Raw genomic sequence first — 7500 nt, forward strand, 5'->3', positions numbered from 1 at the left:
ACTGACTGGCTGGCTGACTGGATGACTGACTGGCTGGCTGACTGGATGACTGGCTGGCTGACTGGCTGGCTGACTGGATGACTGACTGGATGACTGGCTGGCTGGCTGACTGGCTGACTGGCTGGCTGGCTGGCTGACTGGATGACTGACTGGATGACTGGCTGGCTGGCTGACTGAATGCCTGGCTGACTGGATGACTGGCTGGCTGACTGGGTGACTGACTGGCTGGCTGACTGGCTGGCAGGTAGACTGGATGACTGACTGGCTGGCTGACTGGATGACTGGCTGGCTGACTGACTGACTGACTGACTGACTGGCTGGCTGGCTGACTGACTGGATGACTGACTGACTGGCTGGCTGGCTGACTGGATGACTGGCTGGCTGGTTGACTGACTGGCTGACTGACTGGCTGGCTGACTGACTGACTGGATGACTGACTGACTGACTGGTAGACTGGCTGGCTGGCTGGCTGGTAGACTGAATGACTGGCTGGCTGATTGACTGACTGACTGGCTGGCTGGCTGGCTGTGGCTGGCTGGCTGACTGGCTGGCTGGCTGGCTGGCTGGCTGGATGACTGGCTGACTGGCTGGTAGACTGGCTGGTAGACTGGTAGACTGGCTGGCTGGCTGACTGGCTGGCTGGCTGACTGGCTTGTAGACTGGTAGACTGACTGGCTTGTAGACTGGTAGACTGACTGGCTGGCTGGCTGGTAGACTGGCTGGTAGACTGGTAGACTGACTGACTGGCTGGCTGGCTGACTGACTGGCTGGTAGACTGGCTGGCTGACTGGCTGGCTGGATGACTGGCTGGCTGACTCGCTGGCTGTGGCTGGCTGGCTGTGGCTGGCTGGCTGACTGGCTGGTAGACTGGCGGGCTGGCTGACTGACTGACTGACTGGCTGGCTGACTGGCTGACTGGTAGACTGGCTGGTAGACTGGTGGACTGGATGGCTGGCTGGCTGGTAGACTGGTAGACTGGCTGGTAGACTGGCTGGCTGGCTGGCTGGCTGTCTGACTGACTGGCTGACTGACTGACTGGCTTACTGACTGGCTGACTGGCTGACTGACTGACTGACTGGCTGACTGACTGGCTGACTGACTGGCTGGCTGACCAAACAACTGTTACATCTCCACAGCACTGGAAGATGTTGATTCTATTGATTTTAGGAACACAAAAAACAACAGGATGTTTATTTAACAGTCCTTCCTGTCATATTTCATAACATCTGGGGGTTGATCAGGACGGGAAAACATCAGATATGGGCCGAGATTCAATCCAATTGTGTTTGTAAACAATGCAGCTTTTAAGGGCAAACGTTACCATGTTGTCACTGATCACATTCAAGGTAAATGTGGCAGATGTCAGCCCAATACCTTCAAATGTCAAGCTTTAGCATCCCAGGCATGATATCTGTTCTAGAGTCAACATGAGAAATGTTCCAGAACATTCCCATAGACATAGATTCTGTAAAGCAGACATTACATGGATAAAGTGGCTTCCTCTCCTCTGCACTGCAAGGTGATAGAGCTGGACCAATCAGGCTAGAGAAAACACCAGGCTTCCTCTTCTCTGCACTGCAAGGTGATAGAGCTGGACCAATCAGGCTAGAGAAAACACCAGGCTTCCTCTCCTCTGCACTGCAAGGTGATGGTGACAAGGAGAGGACAGGAGACAAGGAGAGGACAGGAGACAAGGAGAGGACAGGAGACGAGGACAGGAGATGAGGACAGGAGATGAGGACAGGAGAGGACAGGAGACAAGGAGAGGACAGGAGACAAGGATAGGACAGGAGACAAGGCGAGGACAAAGAGACAAGGGGAGGACAGGAGACAAGGGGAGGACAGGAGGCAAGGGGAGGACAAGAGACAAGGAGAGGACAGGAGACAAGGAGAGGACAGGAGAGGACAGGAGACAAGGAGAGGACAGGAGACAAGGAGAGGACAGGAGACAAGGAGAGGGCAGGAGACAAGGAGAGAACAGGAGACAATGAGAGGACAGGAGACAAGGAGAGGACAGGAGACAAGGGGAGGACAGGAGACAAGGAGAGGACAGGAGACAAGGAGAGAACAGGAGACAAGGAGAGAACAGGAGACAAGGAGAGAACAGGAGACAATGAGAGGACAGGAGACAAGGAGAGGACAGGAGACAAGGAGAGGACAGGAGACAAGGAGAGGCAGCTGGTTCAATCTCAGTATGCCAATCATGAGGTCTCTCCTGGAGTCAATATGAATGCTTTTGTAGTGATTATCCCTCTCACTCCTTCATAGTGATGATTACCCTCTCACTCCTTCATAGTGATGATTATCCCTCTCACTCCTTCATAGTGATGATTACCTCTCACTCCTTCATAGTGATGATTACCTCTCACTCCTTCATAGTGATGATTACCCTCTCACTCCTTCATAGTGATGATTACCCTCTCACTCCTTCATAGTGATGATTACCCTCTCACTCCTTCATAGTGATGATTACCTCTCACTCCTTCATAGTGATGATTACCTCTCACTCCTTCATAGTGATGATTACCTCTCACTCCTTCATAGTGATGATTACCTCTCGCTCCTTTATAGTGATGATTACCCTCTCTTTAGTAGTGGTGAGTAGGAGGGTAGACAGAGAGACGAAGAGGAAAGAGGAGGGTAGACAGAGAGACGAGGAGGAGAGAGGAGGGTAGACAGAGAGACGAAGAGGAGAGAGGAGGGTAGACAGAGAGACGAAGAGGAGAGAGGAGGGTAGACAGAAAGACGAAGAGGAGAGAGGAGGGTAGACAGAGAGACGAAGAGGAGAGAGGAGGGTAGACAGAGAGACGAAGAGGAGAGAGGAGGGTAGACAGAGAGACGAAGAGGAGAGAGGAGGGTAGACAGAGCGACGAAGAGGAGAGAGGAGGGTAGACAGAAAGACGAAGAGGAGAGAGGAGGGTAGACAGAGAGACGAAGAGGAGAGAGGAGGGTAGACAGAGAGATGAGGAGGAGAGAGGAGGTTAGACAGAGAGACGAGGAGGACAGAGGAGGGTAGACAGAGCGATGAGGAGGAGAGAGGAGGGTAGACAGAGAGACGAGGAGGACAGAGGAGGGGTGAAGATGATTGAATAGAGAATAATATAAATGACAGCCCCAAACAGTCTCCCCCTTCTCTACTCCCTCTCTCCCGGGTTCCTAGTGCTGCCATGGCAACTTCTAGGAGGGTTAAGATGGCTGGTTCTGTGATGAGTCTTTGTCGTTAGACAAACCGCTGCTACTGTGGCTACAGACAGACAGACAGACAGACAGACAGACAGACAGACGACAGACAGACAGACAGACAGACAGACAGACAGACAGACAGACAGATTGTGGCTCCATCCCAAATATGTTTAAATGGTATGAAAGTGCAGTATACACTTTATGCACCCTAGAAAGAAGGAGAACGGAGGGGGCAAGACCCTTTAGGGATGGAGGAGAGAGAGAAAGGGGTGAGAGGAAGGGAGCACAGTCCCAAACCTGACTATGGACAGATCAGAGAGCGGAGAGGATAGATGCGTAATTCTCTTTCACTCCGTCTCAGTTCATTTCTCAGAATTGGTGTTGATTAGGATGTGTTTATTTAATTGTTCTTTCTCCCTCTCATACCCCCCCTCTCTCTCTCTCTCTACATCTCCCCTCTCTCTCTCTCTCTCTACCTCTTCCCCCTCTCTCTCTCTCTACCTCTCCTCCCCCTCTCTCTCTACCTCTTCCCCCCTCTCTCTCTCTACCTCTCCCCCCTCTCTCTCTACCTCTCCCCCCTCTCTCTCTCTCTACCTCTCCCCCCCTCTCTCTCTACCTCCCCCCCTCTCTCTCTACCTCTCCCCCCCTTTCTCTCTACCTCTCCCCCTCTCTCTCTACCTTTCCCCCCTTTCTCTCTACCTCTCCCCCCTTTCTCTCTACCTCTCCCCCCCTCTCTCTCTACCTCTCCCCCCTCTCTCTCTCTCTACCTCTCCCCCCCTCTCTCTCTACCTCCCCCCCTCTCTCTCTACCTCTCCCCCCTTTCTCTCTACCTCTCCCTCTCATCCCCACTCTCTCTCTCTCTCTCTCTCTCTACCTGCCCCCCCCCCCCCCTCTCTAGGAGTCTCAGGGTTTGTCTATCTCTCTGGCCTCTACCAAAGTCTGTAATTCATTGGCTGAAGGGGATGGACCAGTCACTGAATGTAAGCAATGATCTCTCTCTCATTTATATATACAGTATATATATATATATATATATATATATATATATATATATATATATATATATATATATATATATATATATATATATATATATAATCTTCATGTACCCCATCTATTTCTCTTTATTTTTCATTCCTCTCTTTGAAATACAACTCCTACAAATCACAACTCTTACAAAACTATCTCTAACTTCCTTTAACACAGAGACATACAAATCCACAAGTTTATCAGACTCATTGTATCCCTTTTAACTCCCTCCCTCCCTCCCTCCCTCCCTCCCTCCCTCCCTCCCTCCCTCCCTCCCTCCCCTCCCCCAGCTCAACCAGTAGTAGAGGATGAGATCCCGGCGGTGCCTGCCTCCATATCAGAGCGCTACAGAGTGGGACGTACATTGGGAGATGGTAACTTTGCGGTGGTCCGGGAATGTGTGGAACACTCTACAGGCAGAGAATACGCCCTGAAGATCATTAACAAGGGCCGACGCCAGGGCAAGGTGAGGGGGGGTAACAGGGGGTGTGGGGAGGGGGAGAGGGGAGGGCGAGAGGGGTAACAGGGGGTGTGGTGGGGGAGATGGGGTAACAGGGGGTGAGGGGAGGGGGAGGGGGTGTAACAGGGGGGTCGGGGGTAACAGGGGGTGAGGGGAGAGGGAGAGGGGAGGGGAGGGGGCGGGGGTGTAACAGGGGGAGAGAGGAGGGGGAGAGGGTGTAACAGGGGGATGGGGGGGTAACGGGGGAGGGGATAAGGGGGGGTGAGGGGAGGGGGAGAGGGTGTAACAGGGGGTGAGATGGGGAGATGGGGTAACAGGGGGTGAGGGGAGGGGGAGGGGGTGTAACAGGGGGGTCGGGGGTAACAGGGGGTGAGGGGAGGGGGAGGGGGTGTAACAGGGGGGTCGGGGGTAACAGGGGGTGAGGGGAGGGGGAGAGGGGAGGGGAGGGGGAGGGGGTGTAACAGGGGGAGAGAGGAGGGGGAGAGGGTGTAACAGGGGGAGAGGGGGGGGTAACGGGGGAGGGGGTGAGGGGAGGGGGAGAGGGTGTAACAGGGGTGAGGGGAGCAAGGAGGTCAATATGGGCAGGACGGTTGGGGGGCAAAGGGAGAAGGAGTCAATTATGCTCATAAGGGTGAGAGGGATCAAGAGGGGTCAATGAGGGTGGGAGGTGGCTCTTTTCCAGGGCACATCCACATCCACATTTATTATATATTTTGTAGGTTTACATTAATATAAACATTGATTTATTTTTCTGAATTAATATTTAGTTGTGTTAGTAGTGTTGATAAGTACAGTAGCTGGTCTCTAACGGTCTGTCTCATCTCCTTCTCCACTTCCTCATCCTCCTGTTCCTTCTCGTCCTCTTCCTCCCCTCATCCTCCTCCTCCCCCCAACAGGAGCAGATGATCCAGAATGAGGTAGCCATCCTCAGGAGGGTGAAACACCCCAACATTGTCCTGCTGATTGGAGGAGATGGACACTTACAGCGAGCTCTACCTGGTCATGGAACTGGTTAAGGTACGCAGCCCTGGGGGATGTGTCTCTGTTATACCTGGGGTATAGCCAGGGTAAAGCCTCCAGTCATGACTGTTGTTCCAGAAACAGGAGGAGTCTTGACCGTTACAGGAGGAGTGTCTTGACCGTTACAGGAGGAGTGTCTTGACAGTTACAGGAGGAGTCTTGACAGTTACAGGAGGAGCCTTGACAGTTATCAGGAGGAGTCTTGACATTTACAGGAGGAGCCTTGACAGTTATCAGGAGGAGCCTTGACAGTTACAGGAGGAGCCTTGACAGTTACAGGAGGAGCCTTGACAGTTAGAGGAGTCTTGACAGTTATCAGGAGGAGTCTTGACAGGTACAGGAGGAGCCTTGACAGTTAGAGGAGTCTTAACAGTTATCAGGAGGAATCTTGACAGTAACAGGAGGAGCATTGACAGTTAAAGAAGGATACTTGACAGTTACAGGAGGAGTCTTGACAGTTACAGGAGGAGTCTTGACAGTTGCAGGAAGAGTCTTGACAGTTATCAGGAGGAGTCTTGACAGTTACAGGAGTATTGAAAGTTTTCTAATTTTAATGACTGTGTGTGTGTGTGTGTGCGTGTGTGTGTGGAACCTATTTTAAGCTGCTGCTCCACTTAGTCCTCTCAGGGACCCTGACAGGAAGGTGTGTGTGTGTGCGTAGATTAATGTGTGATGTGTGTCAGGTGGAGAATTGAGGACACCTCTGCTTCCTCAGGACACTGCTTCACACACAGTTTTTTTTGAATAATCACAAACAAAAAACCATCCTTCCCAATTGGCATTGTATTAATATTGTTGCATGTCATTGTGTGTTTTGTCCACAGGGGGGCGATCTGTTCGATGCCATCACGTCCACTAACAGATACACGGAGAGGGACGCCAGCGGGATGCTGTACGACCTGGCCGACGCCATCAAATACCTCCACAGCCTCAACATCGTACACAGGGACGTCAAACCAGAAAACTTACTGGTACGTCATGTACGTGTGTTGTGTGTGTGTGTGTGTGTGTGTGTGTGTGTGTGTGTGTGTGTGTGTGTGTGTGTGTGTACCCTATAATGACAAAGAAAAGACAGGTTTTTAGAAGTTTTTGTAACAATAAAATAAATCTGAAATGTCACATTTACATAAGTATTCAGACCCTTTACTCAGAACTTTGTTGAAGCATCTTTGGCAGTGATTACAGCCTCAAGTCTTCTCGGGTATGACTCTACCAAGCTTGGCACACCTGTATTTTGGGGAGTTACTCACATTCTTCTCTGCAGATCCTCTCAAGCTCTGTCAGGTTGGATGGGGAGCATCGCTGCACAGCTATCAGGTCTCTCCAGAGATGTTCGATCGGGTTCAAGTCCGGGATATGGCTGGGCCACTCAAGGACATTCAGAGACTTGTCCCGAAGCCACTCCTGTGTTGTCTTGGCTGTGTGCTTAAGGTCGTGGTCCTGTTGAAAGATGAACCTTCGCTGCAGTTTGAGGTCCTGTGTGCTCTGGAGCAGGTTTTCATCAAGGATCTCTCTGTACTTTGCTCCGTTCATCTTTCCCTCGATCCTGACTAGTGTCCATGTCCCCACCACTGAAAAACATCCCCACAGCATGATGCTGCCACCACCATGCTTCACCGTAGGGATTGTGCCAGGTTTCCTTGAGACGTGACCCTTGGCATTCATGCCAAGGAGTTGAATCTTGTTTCTCATGGTCTGATAGTTTTTAGGTGCCTTTTGGCAAACTCCAAGCGGCATGTCATGCCTTTTACTGAGGACTGGGTTCCATCTGGCCACTCCACCACAAAGGCCTGATTGGTGGAGTGCTG

The 7500-nt window shown here is 51.7% G+C and overlaps 1 pseudogene across 1 annotated transcript in view; it reads left to right on the plus strand.

Annotated features, from left to right (window-relative positions):
* The window catches only part of LOC110534821 (serine/threonine-protein kinase DCLK1-like), a 123050-nt pseudogene that overhangs the window by 97575 nt on the left and 17975 nt on the right, over nucleotides 1–7500 (plus strand). Inside the window, exons 6-9 of the transcript XR_016484077.1 lie at nucleotides 4082–4163; nucleotides 4503–4678; nucleotides 5569–5689; nucleotides 6517–6663. The product of XR_016484077.1 is annotated as a serine/threonine-protein kinase DCLK1-like (transcript). The remainder of the gene's footprint in view (nucleotides 1–4081; nucleotides 4164–4502; nucleotides 4679–5568; nucleotides 5690–6516; nucleotides 6664–7500) is intronic.

The sequence above is a fragment of the Oncorhynchus mykiss genome, chromosome 10 (genome assembly GCF_057628025.1).
Source record: "Oncorhynchus mykiss isolate SJ-2025 chromosome 10, ASM5762802v1, whole genome shotgun sequence".
In the NCBI taxonomy this organism is placed as follows: domain Eukaryota; kingdom Metazoa; phylum Chordata; class Actinopteri; order Salmoniformes; family Salmonidae; genus Oncorhynchus; species Oncorhynchus mykiss.